This window comes from Vipera berus (assembly GCF_964194415.1).
Source record: "Vipera berus genome assembly, chromosome: 2".
In the NCBI taxonomy this organism is placed as follows: Eukaryota; Metazoa; Chordata; class Lepidosauria; order Squamata; family Viperidae; genus Vipera; species Vipera berus.
In genome coordinates this window covers 120,342,161-120,363,120 of record NC_138203.1, presented here as the reverse complement: position 1 = coordinate 120,363,120, position 20,960 = coordinate 120,342,161, and the positions used below count along the sequence as shown (strand labels likewise).

The 20,960-nt window shown below is 40.6% G+C and overlaps 1 long non-coding RNA gene across 1 annotated transcript; it reads right to left on the bottom strand.

The window, feature by feature from the left end:
* Positions 1-1,933: 1,933 nt before the first annotated feature.
* LOC308660869 lies at positions 1,934-7,769 on the bottom strand. Its single transcript, XR_014024834.1, has 3 exons — positions 7,604-7,769; positions 5,258-5,407; positions 1,934-2,313 (listed from the first exon to the last, which is right to left on the bottom strand). It is a non-coding gene; the product is annotated as an uncharacterized lncRNA (long non-coding RNA).
* Positions 7,770-20,960: the final 13,191 nt, after the last annotated feature.

Sequence of the window (20,960 nt, the reverse complement as noted above, 5' to 3'; positions counted from 1 at the left end):
GAGCAACAAAGATGATCAGAGGACTGGAAGCTAAAATATATGAAGAATGGTTGCAGGAATTGGGTATGTCTAGAAGGACTGGGGTGACATGATAGCAGTGTTCCAACATCTCAGGGAGTGCCACAAAGAAGAAGGCAAGACAAGAAAAAATGGATGAAAACTAGTCAAGGAGAGAACTAACTTAGAACTGAGAAGAAATTTCCTAACAGTTAGAGGAATTAATTAATGGAACACCTTGCCTCCAGAAATTGTGGCTGCTTCATCCCTGGAGGCTTTTAAGAAAACATTGAACTGAAATATTATTTGTCATTTGTCAGAAATGTTATTAGGGTCTCCTGGTCAAGCAGGGAATCTGACCTTTTTCGAATAAATACATAAATAAATAAAGTATCTGACTGAAAAATTTGCTGCCAGAAACCTCTGATTTATTGCCTCTAACAGTTCCTTAACCAGCTTCTAAGGCAAAGACAATCATTCACAGCACAGCCTTACCCCAAATGCCTCATTCTGCAGAAAGACAGAAGGACCATAATGTTCTTCCTGAACATTTTTAGGGAGTAATAAATAAGATCTTATCAAGGAACAAAGGCATACTGGAAGATCTTTTCTAAGGCTGCCAAAATTCTGGATTATGGCAAAGAGAACAAGATGCTTGTGTTCTTATTTTACCTGAGATAATGCCCCTTTCATTTATTTTGTTTGATTTTTTTGACATATTAACTTTGGACCAAGATTTTTAGAAGCTTTTAACAGTAAATGGCCCCATTTTCTTGGAGAGGGCATACAGTTTGTGATTGGGGGGAAAAAAAACCTAATTATCCGTGGATAATTTACAGAATTGAAGAAGTGTTTGTTACAACAGGTTACATCTTGAGCTGTGTGAGCTATTTTGTGGAGAAAAATAAGAACATGAAAAGTGTATTCTGACTATCCCCACTGTCAGATGCTGCCCAGAAGTGAAGCAGTTTTTCAAACCGGCAAAAGAAGGAGCAGGAACAAAAGAGAAAGAATGAAGTACTGAGAAATAATTTGTAGAAATTAGGCTGAGGTAAAATGGAAAAACTAGATTTTGAAGGAATGTTGGAATGAGTCTTGAGGAAAACAAAGGAATAAAAGATTATCCTTTATTTTGGAAACAACAGGGCTTGAGTTTACGTTGTTCTATTATTTAAATTCAACTTCATGAAAGTTCATTCCCTCTTTCCTTTTATTCCTTGAGAGTTTAATTGTGAGAGATATGCAATTTGTCCTTCAGACATTTTGGATTTTGGTTTCTGTCAATCAACAATGCCATGGTGAATGATAAGGCAGGATGGAGAACTGCCATTCAAAACATACTCAGAGGTGTCCATGGGGTATGTGCAGGTGATAGAATGTCAAGACTGTGATATTGATTATTAGAACTCCAGAGTACTTAAATTAGATCCAACCCATGATATCTAATTGCAGTAGTTGTACCACCATTTTAGGGGGGAAAAGTCAATCTCATATAAAAAGTGGAACAGCAAAACTGGGCAAATAATGCACTTTGTGAAAATCATTGAGATAGGTTTAGAGTACGCAGGCAGGAAAATGGAAGATCCTGAAATCAATGGAATTCTTGTCTGAAGTACTGACAAGTAAATGATAAGGTAGAAATAATCTTTGTTTTTACTCGGAAGACCATGTTCTGAAGAGTCTCCAGGGGATCCATTGTTTTAGTAATTAAGTGTTCTTTCAGCTAGAGACACATTTCCCACGAAGTTAGACAACAAAGTAAATGGGGCGGAGTGAGGACTTTATGAAGTAATGTATTTTATTTAGCATGAAATCTGAGTTTAAATAGACAAGCATATGTTGAGGAACACATTGAAGTTAATTTAAGGAAATGAAAATCACAGGGGACACAGAAATTAGCCTTTTTTGAATCCTTCTCCCTCTCCAGTACTGAGGAAGTAGATTGTTCATAGCAGCTCAGAAACTCAAAGTATTGCTAGTGTAGACACAAGGGGGTTAATAAGGCATTCAACAAAGTAGACCACAATCTACTGCTTGGTAAGCTAAAAAAGGTGGAATAGACAACATCACCAAGTGATGGATTTGTAGATGGCTGACAAACCATACTGAACGAGTAGTCCTCAATGGTATTACATCCACATGGAGAGAAGTAAGCTGTGGGGTACCACAAGGCTCCGTCTTAGGCCCAGTACTCTTCAATATCTTGAAGGGGAACTCATCAAATTTGCAGATGACACTAAACTGGCAGGAATAGCCAACACCCCAGAAGACAAGCTCAAGATTCAAAAAGATCTTGACAAACAGGAACAATGGGCCCTATTCAACAAAATGAGTTTTAATGTGGAGAAAAGCAAAGTTTTACATTTAGGCAGGAAAAACCAAAGATATTTTGATTTTTTTCCCCCAACCCATTTCTGGAACATTTTCTCATGCATGGTTTTTTCAGCATTTAGTTAGCATGGTTGTAAAAAAGATCTCCTTAACAAACTGAGAGGAAAAAAAGGACATATAAAAATGGAAAGAGGGACATATAATAGCAACAGAATATTAGCAAATAGCCTGATTATGCAAGGATGAAATCCGGAAAGCTAAAGCTCAGAAAGAATTAAGACTTGCAAAAATGCCAGAAATAATAATAAAGCTTCCTTCAACATGTAGGAAACAAGAAAAGAGTTAAGGAAACAATCAGTTCATAATAGGAGAAGATGGCAAGGAGATGAGAGATAACATGGAGAAAGGAGAAATTCTTAACTCGTTGGTTTTTTTGCATCTGCCTTCATACAAAAGGAAAAAATAGTCCAGCCTACCAAAAGCAGCACCATAGGAGACAGATGAGGAATGCAAGTCAAAATAGGCAAGAAAATGGTGACACTTATCCATTTTAGACAAGTTCTAGACAAGTTCAGATTGCCAGGACCAGATGGATTACATTCCCAAGTTCTGAAGAAGTTGGCAGATGTGATCTTAGGATCACTGAACATAAACTTTCAGAGCTCCTGGGAGCACAGGGGGATTACCAGAGGACTGGAAAAGAACTAGTGTGGTTCCAATCTATTAAAAAAAAGGTGGGGGGGGGAGGAAAGCGGATCTAGGAAACTACAGATCAATCAGCCTGACATCAATATCTGAGATGATCCTGTAAAAGATAATGAAGCACCACATTTGTGAGCATCTAGAAATGAACAAAGCAATTAATAGAAGCCAGCATGGGTTAGTCAAAACAGATCATGCCAGACAAACCTCACTGTCTTCTTTGACAAAGTGCTAAATTAGTGGATAAGGGAAATCCTGTGAACATAGTTTACTTAGACTTCAGTCAGGCATTTGACAGTAGACCACAGCCTGCCTCTTGTAAAATAGAACAATGTGAGATATCAGATGGATTCACAACTGGCTGGTGAACCGCATTCAGTGAGTAGTCCTCCACGGAACCACATCTACATAGAGGAAAGGAGGGTATCCCAATGTTCTTTCTTAGGCTGAGTACTCCCCAATATCTTTATAAATGATCTAGATGAGGGTATAGAAAGGAAACTCATCACATTTGCAGACAACACCAAGTTGCGGGGAATAGCTAATACTTTTAGATGATAGACTTAGGATTCAGAAGGACCTTGACACTTTGAACACTGTGCCCTATCCAACAAAATGCAATTCAATGGTGGGAAAAGTAAGGTCCTACACTTAGGCAAGAATAACCAAATCACAGATATGGAATAGGTGGTTCAATAGCTGGCTCAATAGCAGCAATTTAAGACAGATCTAAACCACCAATTAATTATGAACCAGTGTGGTGCAGCTGCCAAAAAGGCTAATTCAGTCCTAGATTGCATCAACAAAGGGATAAGTTTCAAGATTATGTGAAGTAATAGTTCTACTTCAAACTGCGTTGGTGAGACCATACTTGGAAAACTGTATCCAAAAATGTGTTGACACCCTGGAAAGAATAGAGAGAAAAGAAATAAAGACTATAAGAGTTATGAAGGCTACTCTATGTGATGAACAATTTAGGAAACCAGATATGACTCTAGTCCAACAAAGAGAAGAACTAAGGGTGATATGATAACAATCTTCCAGTACTTAAGGGGCTATCCAGAGAAGAAGGAGTCAACTTATTTTCCAAAGCACTTGAGGGCGGGACAAATAATTAAATTTTATTAAATAGTTAAAATTATATTAAAAGTTAGAAGATTATTAAAGAGAGATTCAACCTAGAACTAAAGAGAAATTTCTTGACAATGAGAACAAATAATCAGTGGAACAGCTTATCTCCAAAAGTTGTGGATGCTCCATCAGTGGTAGTTTCCAACAAAAGACAGCCATTTGTGTGGCATGGTCTAGGGATCTCCTGCCATAGGCAGGGGGTTGGACTAGAAGGGACTCCAAGGTCCCTTGCAACCTTATTATTCTATGTTCTCTGTGTTTATTTTTGAATACTTTTTTCTACAGTGTTTGCATTTAAATTGGAAACTAAAAATATCTATAGAACTATTTGTAGTTTACTGGTAATTCTTGACTTATAACCATTTGTTTAGCATCAAAATAATAGCAATCAAAGTAACAGCAGCACTGAAAAAGTTATTTATGATCAGTCCTCACACTTATGACTGTTGCAGCATCCACACAGTCACGTGATCAAAATTCAGACACTTGACAACTGGCTGGCATTTAAGAGGGCTGCAGTGTGCCGGGGTCATAAGACCGCCTTCCCAGATGGCTTCCTGCAAGCAAAGTCAATGGGAGAAGCTGGATTCACTTAATGGCTGCATGACTCATTTAATAACTTCAGTGACTTTCTTAAAAACCAGAACAAAGAAGACCATAAAATTGGGTACAACTCACTTCACAACCTCCTTGCTTAACATCAGAAATTCTAGTCTCAATTGTGGTCATAATTCAAGGACTATCTGTTAATTGTCTGGAAATTCTTCCATGCAAAAAAGAATCACTCTTTTACTAAAATAAGCAGTTGTGTTTTACTAATTGTAAAACAAGCAGTTTATGAGGTACTGAATCTCCTCTACAGCCACAACAAATTGTAGCTATCACATTTTCTTTGGCTTTTGAGATTTGAAAAGTGTGAAGCTGCATTGGTGAAAGCGGCATGTGTGTGTAAAACAATTCCCTCTCCCCCCCCACCCCCACCCTGCTGCCTTTGCCAAGCCAGAAAGGTTGAAGGCCACTGGCCTAATTGTAGCTACAGTAGTTTGGTAACAGCATTTTTGGTGATTTTGGGAAGGGGCTGGAAAATATCAGATACCAGTAAATGTTGAGGAAGGGTCTCTTTATTAGAGTTGGAGTCTTCAATGGGATGTCCAGAACCTCAGTGTGACATGGACACTTCCTTTGGCACACATTAAACTCCTTGTCCCATCTGGCATTTAGAAATTACAATCTGTCAGGTATTACACTGTCAAGGACAAATATATGGATATTTTTAATAAATGCAAAGCAAAGGACCCACTTCCATAATCATCTTCATCTCCAAGAATCCTCTGAAATCCAAATAGGCCTCATGAAGATAAAAATGATGGGGGCTGCCTCTGGCTGCTTTGTTGGACGTGTATCCATAGTCTAGAAGTTGGACAAGAGGCAACACAGAATATCCTTCAGTGATGGAAAGAGCTCAAGAAACCATCCTGGTAAGTTTTCAAGCAGTTATATATCCTTCCAGGAAGCCATTTTGTGATTGGAACGACATTTTGGGAGAGTATCCACAATATGCTCACAAAATCCACCAACTATCTTCCAAATTTTGGCCTAGAATTGGTCCTGAATATATTTCACTCATGTTGAATTCTGTTGTGTCAGAAATTATGAATTGGTCAGAAAGACAGTTAATATCGCAGAATTAAGACATCATAACTGAAACACAGTGGAAGATGTCAGTTAGCCCTTTCACCTTCCAGATAATCTCCCGATGTTTCCTTGAGGAAGCTGCTAAGGCCTCATAAATTTGGACGTTTTTGTATTCTTGGCTGGCTGCTAAGTAGTAACCTCTTGATTCTCTGACTCTCCTGCTAAGTAGTAACCTTTTGATACAAACAACAATGGGAAATGAGAAATTGGCCACACAGAGAGCTCTTGAAGATGCCAAACTGCTGAGTTTGCCTGGAACACAAGAGCTTCATGTGGAAAAATAAAAACATTATTAAAATGCCCTTTGCAGTCCCCCTTCTATTTTCTGCAGCTGGCCATGAAAAAGCTTTTGTTCCGCTCTTGGAAGCATCCTATGCATATTCCAGTTTTTAGAGCAAGGACAGCATTTCAAAGCATTTGGTAAATGCACAGGCATCAGCAGTTTCTCTGGTAAAATGAAAGGCAAGGTAATAAGCAGCCACATACATTATATTTGACTTCTCCTTGGTCTATACTTGGCAGCTTAATAAAGAAGAGCATTGAATGCTAGTTGCAAACTCAGTGCTGAAAGTTCTAGTCCTAATTTGTGCATTGTATTACACATGCAGATCAGCATCATCTATAATGTTTATTCCTGTGCACATGCAGTTCCATTGGGAGACCATTTTAATTAACTCTATTTCTTTATAGACCTTCTCCTTTGATATGTTGTAACTTAATTGTGGGTTTAAGGAAGTTTGAGTAAAAGATTTTCCTCTGTTTGCTATTTTCACTTGATTAACTTAGTTTCAATTTGATTGTCAATTATCTAGAAGAGACACTGATTCTCAGTCCATTGTGGATTCTATTAAAGATGAAGATGAAGACAGTGTAAGAAATAAAGTGTATCTTGATATAAAAGTTCTCACAACTTCAATAATTTTTAAAATTAAATGTCTATGTGTGTGTATACTGTGTGCTTTCACTAATAATGTCATAATCCTGAAAACTTAATAGGTAGCTTCCCCAGTCACTTGTTTTGTGTTTTTACAGGAACTAATTGAGCTGCTTAGTATGTCTTTAGCATGATCATGGACTCTTCACAGTAGATCTAAAATTCTGCATCCTGCATTCTCTATTAAGGTGTAGCTTATGTTGTAGTATCATTTAAAAACACAGCACCAAATGCTGAGTAATTTCTTGGAGCATAAGTTTTTTCCATAAGGGCTGCTATCTATTACTCCTACTGAAACGTTACTATGGTAACTGTTAATTTAGCAAGGAAATATGTGGTTTACAGGTTAGAAAATGGGCCATAAAGTGCCTACTCCAAGGTTAGCATGCAAATTATGTACTACATTTCTGGAGGCACCCAAAATTTGCATCTGAGACTTTGAATAAACTCTATACAAGTTCAAATCATGAGCACTATATCATCTAGTTCAGGGTACCTGAATGTACCCTGCAAAGAATCTTGTCTTTTATAAGCAATTCAAAAAGTAGCTGAATTTATATATTGGATAGGATCTTTTTAATTCCATAACATATAAATCAATCCTTTATGAGCCCTAGTAAAAAACACATATCTCTGACATATATTTTTTCTTAAACACAAAACATTCAGAAAACATTTTCATTACTATTGCAGTATTTGCTTATCTGCTCCTGTATAAAGTAAAATGTGTTCTATATCTCCTTGCTTCTTCACCAGCAAATTGTAAAAACAAAGTATATAGAAATCATTTTTCCCCCACTGTGATCCACTTGCCTTTAAATCCACTAGCGCTGAAATACCTGTAGTCATTTATACCAATTCTCAGCAGCGTTTGTTCCTGAACCAGAATGGAGGCCATTTAGAGTTCACTCAGTTCTGACATCATGCCAGCTTTGCTGGCCCAACACAAAGCTGTGCCTCTACCTTATCTCCAAGATCCACAGACAAGTCACCTCAGTTGTCAAACAAGTTTTTTATTCACAGGAAGAAAGTCCAACATTCCCAGCAATCAATACACATGAATAACAGTAAACTCCCAGGAAAGGGAAAGTCAACATATATAATAAATTAGGCTTATTAAGGGCACTTTTCCAACAGGTATCTGGCCAGAGTTCACACACTCAAACCAGTCTTCTCAAAATTCACTCCTATCTTTGCTTGGACAAACCAGCTACTCTTTTTATGATGATACTCCAGGTTTTCTTTCCCATTCTACTTCAACAAGCTGGGTCTCAATTTTTAACTAGATCTAGTCCTGCTTAGCTTTGCCCAGATTCATTGAGGAAATATGTGGTCTGCAGACCTAAAGGCTGCCCTCCCCACACTGGGAAGGTAGAGAATCATGGGTTGAAAAAGACATTTTGCAGCATTTATTTTCTTTCTCTCATAGTACACCTTCTTCCACACATGCCAACACAGGAATTTAAGAGGCCTTGGCAGTAAAACTCTGTTATGGAATGTGCCCAGTGTCCTGGAAGGGAGTGAAGCAGTAGTGCAAGGTGTGTGGCTGTTGAACAAAAGAAGGCCTTTCTCTCGTAGTTAATGTCTTCCTCTTCAGCTCAACTTTTTATATCTTTAGTCACACTCATAGATGGTCTGAGCCAGGGTGGGCAACTGTGACTCCTTTACATTCTATGGATTTTAACTCTATGACTTCAACTCTATGACCTCCCGACTTCAACTCTGTGGCCCCTTTACAGCCTGTGAATTTCAACCCCCAGAATTCCTGAGCCAAACATGCTGGCTCAGGAATTTTGGGAGTTGAAATCCACAGGTCATAAACGGCCCATAGTTGCCCCTCTCTGGTCTGATCCCTTCAGCTGGTGATGGGGTACAAACACAGTGCTTTCCCTTGTCTGCAGTTGCAGGAGGGTACCCATTTAGGTACAACTCGAGTTCAAACCATCAAGGTGAAGCCAAGGTCACAAACAGGAAAGTAGATTTCTCCAGATTTATGTTTATGGAGATTTTCAGTCATCCAGGTCATGGTTGTCCTAAAGGTGCTTTTTCAAGAGGCAACTGGACTTTCTTGTTTTTTCTTTGAAGTGTTTTATCTTTGGGTGTTTTATCCTTGGACAAGCTTCTGCAATAGTGTATTCTTGGGTTTAAAGTGTGCATGTATGTTGTGTTGGCTGAAGATCCTTTAAGCTTTTCTGATATTCTTGCAACACTAAGACAACGCTAAGGCACAAGGTTGTCCACCCCAAAGATCTTGTCCATCCCAAGAATAAAACACCCAGACACAAACTGAGCAATGTGGTATATGCAGTAGAATGCAATGAGACACATGCAGATCTGTACATTGGCAAGACAAAACAACCACTTCATAAATGCATGGCACAACATAGGAGAACATCAGGACAAGATCCAACAGTCCATCTGCATTTAAAAGACAACACTCTTTTGAAGACAGCAAAGTCCACATTTTGGACATAGAGGACCGCTGGTTTGAAAGAAGGGTCAAAGAGGCCATCTATGTCAAAACTGAACAGCCCTCTCTCAACAGAGGGGGAGGGAATACGACATCATCTATCTCCAGTCTACAACACAGTCCTTTCAACAGTTCCAAGAGGGTTTCACACCCATTTGCACTACTCAGGTGACACTGAGGACACAGATAAACCCCCAAGTGGCCTCAATGACTCTGTAAGACAATGCAAATGACCAGGTGTCTGCAAGGAATATAAGTCCTTCCATTCCCTACCATCCAGTCAGAGGTGCAGAAGCTTCTTGGGTGAGAAGCAAAACATCTTCAAAGAAAAAAATAAGGAAGTCCAGTTACCTCTTTAAAAAAGCAGGCTTGGCATTCCTCCAGATTGTTCTCTGCCCAGTGGATCTGACCAAGGATATAAAAAGTGGAGCTGAGAGGTTGGCTTTTTGCACATCTCCATTGCCCCTCCAGGATGGTACTTTAAGTACATGCTATCTAAATATGTATTTCAAATATACATTTCCAAGACCATCATGAACCTTTTAAGCTTTGACTCTGGAGTACTGAAACTGTGAGGGACCATGTTATATTGTGTCCAGCAGTCTTCCAGAAGACCGATACACACCAACAAGGTGAATGTCAGTGATCCTCTGGAAGACTGCTGGACAGGTGTGGACATGTCCTCATGAGGAACTGGTACAGTCTCATTACAGCTGTCTCATAGTGTTGACACCATGGTACAAAGCTGTAGAGGAGCCTTGGTGGAGCAGTGGGCTAATGCCTCCTTAAGTAACACCAGCTGCCTGCAATTAGTGCAGGTTCGAGTCCCACCAGGCTCAAGGTTGACTCAGCCTTCCATCCTTCCGAGGTAGGTAAAATGAGGACCCAGATTGTTGGGGGCAATAAGCTGACTTTGTAATAATGCTGCTTGGGGCCCCCCGAAAGCCCTAATAAGCAGGTATATACATAGAATGAAGGCTATTGCTAAGCACATTGATTTGTGCTTAGATTGTAAGCCGCCCTGAGTCTTCGGAGAAGGGCGGGATATAAATGGGATTAAAATAAATAAATAAATAAATTTCTTGGGAAGAGAGGGCAGGAAAATTCAGCTGCTATTCCAAGAGTCTGGTGCTGGGACCAGACCTGCTTTCTGTCTTTTTCCCACAGCTTCATCTGCCAACCATGGATGTGGGTGGAGGTGTCAGTCATGGGAATGGCTGCCAGTTTGTCAATCCTTTGGAGATAGGTTAGCTTTGATTCTGAAAATTTGGAATGGAAATGATCATTGTGTGAAAGTTCCCAGAGAATGAGGATTCAGATCTAGACTCAAAAGGTACAACCCAATCTTTGTTTAGTTGAATCATGTTGTTCATACAAAATATAATTTAATTTGAATGGAAAAGAATGCAGGAAAAAACTACTATAAGATCATTAAGAGCGAGATCTCAAATTAGGAAACCTTCAGGTAAATGGATGTTGTGATAGATGAATTAAACAATGCCAGGTCCCCCTGGGATCAATTTACATGAATCATTCATGAAGAAGGCATATTATTGTCCACAACCCATTCAATTCTTCTGATGTCATTTTCTATTCATATTCCATTTTTACAAACTGTTTTATTCTTCAACAGGCGGGTGGGGTAGTCGGCTGATTATGACTTTCTTATGCTTAGCTCTTGCAGATCTCCAGCTGTAATCTCTAAAAGGTTAACAGGCTGTAAAAATCCAGACAACCACTGGACTGCACTAAAGTGTGTGTGTGTGTGTGTGTGTGTGTGTGTGTGTGTGTGTGTGTGAGAGAGAGAGAGAGAGAGAGAGAGAGAGAGAGAGAGAGAGAGAGAGAGAGAGAGAGAGAGAGAGAGAGTATGTGTTTTATTTTGTTTTCCACTATTGCCTTTCCACGACTGTTTTTCACAACTGGTCATCAAGATTTTCCATACAGATCTTGTCCCTGTCTACAGAGCACACAGGAAGATGAACTTCACTTCTACTTGCAATAAAATATTTGTTTGTTTTCCCAGACAGGATTTCTTAACTGCTGGCTGTTTTGATGGCTGATTCCCTGGAAATGGGGTGGGGCAGCTGCACCTCTTTTAATATCATTAACAGCAAAGTGGACTCTCAGCTCTCCTTTTTAAAAATTTATTCTTATTGTTGTAAAAAAAACTTAAAAGGGGGAAAAAGCAAAATATAAAGGTAATTATAAGGCAAATATGTACTACACATAAAAAGTGCTTACAAAGTGAAAAAAATACAGCAGAAAAAAAAGAAGAGAAATGTAACAACTCTGAGCTTTCTGTAAAGGAAAAGATTTGTGCCAATCATTTTTTTTAAAAAAGATTGTTCTTGATGTGTACTTTTGGTAACACAGAATGACAAACAGCCATACCATTATTAGTCTTTCTTGGTGCACTTTCACAGAAGCAGAGGATAAAAAAAAATATTGAACTGGAGGAGAAAACTTCTACAGAAGAAGGAGGAGGAGGAGGAGGGGGGAGGAGGAGGAGGAGGAAAAAGAAGAAGAGAAGCCATGACCATAAATAAACACAGTGTGTACAGCTGAGTAATAGGTAGCAATTGCCCTTTGAAGACATGTGGTTGTACCTATCACAAAAAATCCCAGCTACTGAAAAATCTTCATCAGGGTCCAATCCAAGTGGAGAATAAACAAAATGGAGACTGCTTTAGAAAGAAGGTTGTGGTTTATTGAAGAGCAGAGCCACAAGACATGTAGCTCTGGAGCAGCTGACCACATATAGCCAGGATTTGTGGGTTTTTATACCTTCTTGGGCTTTTGTTTTTGAGGTTGTTTCCTGTTCCTGTGGCATGAACGTTGACCTGAGCTTTTGAGCATGTCCTTTTGGTATTTTGATGGTGGTGGCAGTTAATCCTATTATGTCCTAAAAGTCATGTTTCCTGTCCTTGGACTCTTTGTTTTTCTAATCCCCTCAGCTCCAGCCTTCCTGCCCCCAACCTTTCTGAATAGGATGATCAAATTTGCATTTCTACAGAGCTGGCCTCTGCCTGGGGGAGAGGGGCTGGGGCTGGTTTCTGGGGGCTGGTTTCTGTCTTTTAAGATTTTCTTTCTCCATTACTGTCTTCCTCTGGGAAATATAATATTCTGCTTTTTAATATCCCCCCAAATATTTCTTTCTCAGGGTCTGTATTTGTGTGTGCTGTCTTCCTACACTTGTAATAACTACACAATATACCGGTAGGTAGATATTAGTAGATGGCAGATTTCAAAGAAGCAGATTTTTTTTTGCTTATTTGCTGGAGATAGATCAACTGGACTTCAGGGAAAAGGCCTCTGTGTGTGTGTGTGTGTGTGTGTGTGTGTGTGTGTGTACAAACTCACAAACTCACATTCACAACTCACACAAAAACACACATTCACACTCTCTCTCTCATACACATACAGAGGGGATGGCTTCAAGATAAACGGCTTCTAGCACCACCAGCCAAAAAGTATTATGGAACTAATTCAATATATTTCTGAGAGAAGAAAAAAAAGTGGTAAAAAAAACAAGAACTGAGGGTTTTGTGTGAGAAACACTATAAAAAAAGAATTTTGAGCCCAGAAATATATTTTGAGTACTTAAGCTAATACACTTCGAGTACTTAAGCTTGTTTCCAGATTTGAATAAAGATTTTAAAATTGGGAAATTTATTTTCAAGACCATTCCTAATAATCCCTAGCACTGAGCCTAACCTTGAACCCTCTTCAGAATTTTTGCCCAATGTGTGCTTCACCTCCTCTTCTTGAGAACTTAATAGTGCTTTATATTGCTGTAATTATTTATAGTTTAGTGCTTGAAGGAGAGGTGGGTCAGGGACAGAGAATTTACTGGTGCCCTGGGCAATAGGGCTGAGGGTGGGCATTTCCAAGATGGGTGTATTCTCCATCGGCAGATATATTTGGAGGAAAGGGAAATGCTGAATTTCTGAAAGGCGCCATAAGGAGAGTATTAGCACTGATCAAGCTTCCTTTTTCTGCTCTGTGACCTTTAGAAACAGGCAGAGTAATCAGAATTAATAGTCAGGCTCCAAGTCCTTATACATAGCATGCCAATAGCTCATTTAACACAACTAGCAATTAAGAACAAACCTTGACATGCCAGGTATGAATTTGCTACCAGATCATAGTTTGCAATCCAGTGAAGCAAGGGAAATATGAGATCATTACAAGGTCTTTTTCTTTAATTGTGGAATAAATATACAGATACTATTCAGATATATAGGCAAGGGAGGAGAGAATTCTAGCTTGGGGAAAATCAACCTTTTTTCATGTGTGTATTGCTATTTCTCTTAGGGTAAGGTTATCAGATCTAGGCTGCAAAAATCTGACCAATCACCAGATACTCTTCAGAGGCAGCTCCAGGTAATCCATCCCTGAGATGACCAGGGCATGAGTGACTGAAAAGAGGGCTTCCCAAACTAGGGAGGGCATAAATGGTGTATACCTGAAGTGGAGTAAAGGTCCTCCTAGCCTTGACTACCACTTACCCCTCGAGAAGGAGTCATGAGTCCAGGAGGACCCCCACATTATGCATTGAATCCATCTGGGGCAGTGCAACCCCATCCAAGACCAACAATAGTACTCTCCCAGATACCCCAGAGAAGCCTCATTCCATAGCTACTTTGGAGGTTCAGTTGAAGTCTATTGTCCCCCATCTAGGTCCCCATGAGAGGACAACCATAGTGTTGCTTACTTCACCCAGGACAGAGATGTATATCTGGGTATCATCTGCATACTGATGATACCTCATCCTGTAGTGATTTTACCAGTAGCTTCATGTAATGTTAAAAAGGAACGGAGAAAGTATCAAACCCTATGGCATGCCACAAAGCAGGGGCTGCAGGCTGGACCTCTTATACCCTATCAACATGACTGGAGAAAGAAGGTAAACCAGCATAAGATTATGCCATCCACACCCAACTCCTTGATCTGATCCTAAAATAAATCATTTCTGATGGTTTTGAAGGGCTGTAGGAAGTCAAGAAGAGCCAGGGTGGATGAACTACCCCTATCCCACTCTCACCAGAGGTCATCCAAAAGCAAGTCTAGTCCCATATCCAGGCTTGTAGGGGTTCAGATGATCTATCTCATTCAAGATCAGCTGGAACTGAAAGGCAATCGCCTTCTCCACCACCTTCACTAAAAGGGAGAGATGGAAGAGTAGATGAAAGTAATCCTGAATGGTGGGACCTAGCAATAGCCTCTTCAGGAGGGGTGCACTAGTGCCTCTTTGAATGGTGCTGGGAAGACACACACCCCAATGATGAATTACCCATCACTAGAAGCCATCCACATCAATCCTCAGGCAGCCTTGACCAACCAGGAGGGGAATATACTTATCTAATTCACAGTGGCCACATTTACATTTCCAAGAACCCTGTCTACTTCATCAGCTCCAACAGGGTCAAACTATTCCCAGGTTACTGGGTAAATCCATTTCCTAGGCATCTTAAAGGGATTGCACCTTTTGATAAGAGATAAAGGATAAGAACAGTTATGAATTATATCTGATCAACATTGCAAGGATTTTTTTGAACAAAAACACAGTGAGGGGTGTTACAGATCTTTCCAGAGGTTCTTTTTCACAGACAGCAATTTCCAGAGCTCCCTAGAGCAGCTATCAGAATCAAATACCCCAAGCAGCAAATGATCAGTAACTTGTCAACAAAATCTGAGAGTAAAACACAGTACATCTTAACTATAAAATAAATCTGTTTCCTTTCCCCTTTGGTCTGAGTCATCATGCAGTTTTTCCAGCTCTTTGAAAGAAATTCTGCATACCTTTTAGAATCATAGTTTAGTGAGGACATTCCTGGAAATGCATCAGAGCAGAATGCTAGAAAATATGTTGCCCTGGGCATCTTCTGAGCTAGCATTAGCTTAGGCTGGAATTGTGCAACCAGATGTTGCTAAGTTATAATGGCCAGCAAAACCCCCCACCCAGAAGCAAATATAGTCAATACTTGGAGAACAAAGATTTCCATACTAGGCCTAAGGAGACAAGATTGCATCCTGTATTGCAGACATGTCAAACACAGGGCCCGGGGGCCAGATCTGGCCCGCGAAGTGGTTTCATGTGGCCTGCGAAGCCATCCTGGAAACAGTGAGGGAACGGCCCCCGCTGCCTTGGCTCTGGCCCAGGCCGGCCAGGAGCCAATGTACAATTTTGTGGTGGTCATCTATGCTGAAATACATTCAGTCTTAGCTCCACAAGGCCATCTGGAAACAGTGAGGGACCGGCCCCTGCCGCATCGGCCTCACCCCTGGGTGCACGCTAGGGAGGTATCACCCTTTGTGAGGAATGAAGAAATGCACCATCGCCTGGAAGTGGCCAGCGCATGGCCCTGCCTACTTCAGGCAGGCTAGGGGCTGGGCAGCGCTGTGCTTCTCTTCAGATTTGTGCCACCCGGCTCAGCCTCTTGGCGCTGTGAGGAGAGGGCCATGTGCTGGCCACTTCCAGCTGCATTTCTTGCCTGTTTTTCTCCTTCCCTCATCTCAAATATTTTCCCATCACTCTGTTCGAAGGAAGGAAGGAAGGAAGGAAGGAAGGAAGGACGGACGGAAGGAAGGAAGGAAGGAAGGAAGGAAGGAAGGAAGGAAGGAAGGAAGGAAGGAAGGAGAGGGAGGGTCTGAGGGAAATCCTGCCTTAGTCCTTCCCTGCTGCCCTTTCACCATCCCCTTGCCCCCTCCTCCTGGCCTAACCTGGGTGGTCTCCCATCCTATTGCTAAGGAAGCTTTGGAAACAAAGCCAGGTCTCCTCACATGGAGAGGAAGTGGGCCTCCCTCTTGACATTGCCCTCATACCCATCATGAGCAACCTGGCTAAGGAGAGCAAGCACAGCAGCTGGGCACCCCCTTGGGGAAGTGGGGGTGGGCTTAGTGCTGCGGGTGGTTGAGGGCTAGGCTGGGCATTTGACCTCCACATCACCGTCCAGCCTCCCCCCCCCCGCATGGCCTGAGAGGAACAGTGAGGCTCCTCCAGTGGACTATGCCTCGGCACTTGCCCCAGTCCCATCTCCTTCTGCCAGAGACCCTCAGATTTGTCCCACTCCTGCCCAGGCCCCCATAGGCACCCTTGATGCGAACGATGTAGAGCTGGCCATGCCCACCCAGTAGGTCACACACACTCCAGCCACGCCCAACCAGTAGGCCACGCCCACCCTGGCCACATCCACCCGGCCCCTCAAGGGTAACCGCAATGCTGATGCAGCCCTCAATGAAATTGAGTTTGACACCCCTGCTCTATTGAATTAGGTGGTAACAGGAGCAGAAATTATAATGCAGGGAGGTCTAGCTTCACCATGCAGCATCTTTTGTCTCCTCCTAGAACTGCCACTATTAATGTCTGGCAGGGGACTATTCATCACCATTTTACATTTCCCACTGATTGATAGATTATGTGCCATCTTGTTTTTGACTCCTTGAAACCACATAGAGATATTTTCTTTATGATCATCAATCCCTAATCTATTCTCTCAAGTCTCCCAATAGGGCACTCATCACCAATAAAACTGAGTCCACCCTACTTGCTGGTGGTCTTTCTCTTTTTATCTTTCCTTCCACCTTTTCCAGCTTTAGAGCCTTTTTCAGAGATAATTTGAGCCTGGTCATTTTTGCTTCAAGGGAGAACTCTGGGTTGATTTGTTCAATGATCCATAAGTTTGTTTTCTTGGCTGTGCACAATATTCTCAGGAGTGTTCTCCAACACCAAAGTTCAAAGGCATTAATACTCTTCCTACCTTGACCCTTTAAAGTTCAACTTTCACTTCCTTATAATGTCACAGGAAATACCAGTATGTCTCTAAAAGGAAGGATGTCAACTGCATATCTTGAATTGGTTTCATCTGGTGCAGGGAGTCAGCCAAGCAAAGGCAACAAGGAAGAGGGCAAATGTCAGGAATAAGGGACAAAAGCCATCTCTCTAGACTTTCTGTTGTTTTGCTAGGATTGGTCTCTCATTTTTCTGACCAATGAGTAGCTACTCACAGAGGCAAAAAAAAGAGAAAGAAAAAAAAAAGAATCCCTCAATGATTCAGTTATTGCCATGTTTACCTGGGCAAACAGGAATGGTAGCAAATCATATTATCAAACTCATTTCCACATCTGCTAACCAAGATGTGATTGGGGGAAGTAAAGAAATGGTCCAGGCATTTTGGAATTCCAATGTGAGGTACAGTGGTAGGTAAAGTGATGGGGAGATACAGGTTGAAGTCTTCCCTCAGCCACAGAAGCTCACTAGTGGCTTTGAGCCAGTCCTATCCTCTCAGAGCAACTTACCTCACCCAGATGTTTGGGGATGAAATAAAAGGAAATCCCTGTATCCTCTTGAATTTCTGGAGAAGAAGTAGGGATATAAGTCATGGGACAAAATCCATAGCATGGTTTGAAATAATGTGAAAATAGTATGAAAAATTCATAAAAATGAGTTGGTGCTGCATAAGGACACCATGAGTGGCCACAGAGCATATGTAACTGTAAGTCCCAAGGTCCTTTTTCAGGAGGCAACTGGACTTTCTTGTTTTTCTTTGAAGATGTTTCGCTTTTCATACAAGAAGCTTCTTCAGTTCTGACTGGATGGTGGGGAAAGGAAGGATTTATATTCTTTGCAGACGGTCATTTGCATTCTTTTAGAGAGTTGTTGAGGCCACTTGGAGGTTTATCTGTGTCCTCAAGGTCACCCTAGTGGTGCAAATGGGTGTGGACCGCCAAGTGGCCTCATTCTAAAAGAATGCAAATGACCAGCTGTCTGCAAGGAATAAATCCTTCCATTCCCCACCATCCAGTCATAGCTGAAGAAGCTTCTTGGATGAGAAGCAAAACATTTTCAAAGAAAAACAAAAAAGTCCAGTTGCCTCTTGAAAAAGCAGCTTTGGGACAACCATGACCTGGATGGCTGTGAATCTCCATAGACATATATATGTAAGCATTCACAAGGCTGGTTCAACATATACATACTCAATCTGAATGAGAAAATCTGTATGTGAAAGAGAAGGAAAGTGGCTGTTGGTATTTTTGGTAGTTACCAAATATTGACTCTGAAATGGCAATAAATATTGCCATCGGCGCCAATTGACCATTTGTTTTCTCTATCCAATGCCTGGTCACTTGTCACAGCACAAAATGGGAATATCTTCACTTACCTGTCTATGAGGAATTGACAAGGAATTGATCGCCACAATATAAAAAAGATGCTGAGACTCTGGAAAGAGTGCAGAAAAGAGCAACAAAGCTGATTAGGGAGGCGGAGGCTAAAGCATATAAAGAACGGTTGCAGGATTCACTGTCTAGTCTAGTGAAAAGAAGGACTAGGGGTGACATGATAGCAGTGTTCCAATACTTGAGGAGCTGCCACAAAGATGAGGGGTCAACCTATTCTCCAAAGCAGCTGAAGGCAAGATAAGGAACAATGGATGGAAACTAATCAATGAGAGAAGCAAGATAGAATTAAGGAGAAATTTCCTAGCAGTGAGAAAAAATTAACCAGTGGAATGGCTTGCCTTCAGAAGTTGTGGGTGCTCCACCACTGGAGGCTTTTAAGAAGAGACTGGGCAGTCACTTGTCTGAGATGGTATAGGGCAGCCATCGGGTCTGCTGCTTGAGCAGGGGGTTGGACTAGAAGACCTCTAAGGTCTCTTTCAACTCTGTTATTCTGTGAAATCTGTCTATTTTGGTTTCTCTCAGTTTTTCTTTACACTGTGGATCTTCCAGGTTTCCTTTCTATAAGTTCTTCATTTTTATAGGTTTGGATTAGCCCTCTTACAAATATGAATTATTTTTTTAAAAAGTTTAGTTTCTTTTAAAACAGATATTTATTTTTCTTTGCTATGTTAATATATATAGTGCATAAGTTATATGCAGTATGCACTACACATTCTTCATTAACAATTTCCTGATATTTATTTTGTTGGCCATATTTTCATGAATACACCTGTAAATATCTTCACTATTTATATCCCTTAGTATGTTTTTTTAATTAACACACATATATTTTGCAACTGCACTGGGCTCTATTTCAAATACCATAGAATAATGTTTTTCAACTTAGCAATTTTAAGACATGTGGACTTCAGCTCCCAGAATTCCCCAAGTAGCATTCTACATTCCATCCCATTAGGCACTTTTAAGATTCTACACTGTTTTGTTTGCAAGCTGGCTTCACGTAATACAGACTTGCCCAGAAGAATACATGGCTGCATCCAATCCAGGATCAGAAAGTAGATTGCACCCGATGAGAAATTGGCATAGCTCCATCTCTTATTTCTTCTTCCCAGGTTGATATAATTATTTATAAGATATAATGAAAACTAGAAACTTTTTAGGTTGCAAACGTAATTCTGCTTTGGTTGCATTCATGACCCTAGATTAAAGATCACCAGCAAGTCATCAAGAGCACATGAGATGACTATTGCAACAACTTAGAACACTGGTTGCCATTACCATAAAACTATTCCCAAGCTCCGTAGAAATTGGCTTAGATTGTTCTATTGAGTGATTTGTCTCAGCTTGTAGCTAACTTTAGCATGTGCCCACAGTTTATTATACTGCCCTCTGATAATTTAATTGGGATTTTAACTGGGGTTTTATATGTTTTATATTTTTTTCAGGGATTTAGTTTAATCTTTTTTAATTGCTCTTAATTTTTGTATTGATGTTTTATATGCCCTGTAAACCGCCCTGAGTCCTATGGGAAAGGGCAGTATATAAATTCAATAAAATTCAAATTCAAATTTTTAAATGACACATTGTCACAAAGTTGCTTTTGTCATAGCTCCATCCCACAGCTCCCCAGAGGTGACTAAAAGGCATCTCTAGCTATTCTAGTTTTAAAACATCCTCTTCTCCTGATCCAATTATTTGCTGAGGTTATTATCTACATGTTCACTTATGGTGGCTTTAAGTGCAAAACAGCTGGCCTGTCAGGCGGGAGAAGGCTCTCCAGAAGAACAAGAGGCACTTTGCTGCTTGGAAAGGTGAAGTCAGGATAATCCATCATACAGTTTCCTTCCATTGTTCCACATTGAATTTGTAAGGACAGCACCATTCATCGTTTCAGCCAGAGACAGAGGGGGGCTCAGAAAAGACAAATGTAATATAGGTAGTCTTGCCTTATAACCACACCTGAGCCAAACATTTCTGTGGCTGTCAGCAGTGCTTTTTTTGTAAAAGAAAAAGGTGCCGGAACTCACACGTCATACAACCCGCCTTGCCTACCCTATAAGGTTCCATCCCAAAAAGTTGCCGGAACTCCATTCTGAGTGTTCTATGAGAAAAAAAGCCCTGGCTGTCAGACAGTTGTTAAGTGAACTTTTTACATCCTTTCTTGCTACAGTTGTTAAGTGGGTCACTGCCATTGTTAAGTTAATAATATGGTTGTTAAGTGAATCTGGCTTCCCCACTGACTTTGCTTGTCAGAATGTCTCAAAAGGTGATCCCATGACTCCAGGACACTGCCACTGTCATAAATATGAGTCATTTGTCAAGCGTCTGAATTTTGATCATGTGACCATGAGGATGCTGCAACAGTCGTATGAAAAATGGTCGTTTGTCACTTTTTTCAGCGCCGTTGTAACTTTGAATGGTCACTAAATGAACTGTTGTAAGTCGAGGACTACCTGTACATGCATTCTTAATATTTTTAAACTTTAACAATATTAAAAATATTTTAACTGGGGAGGATAC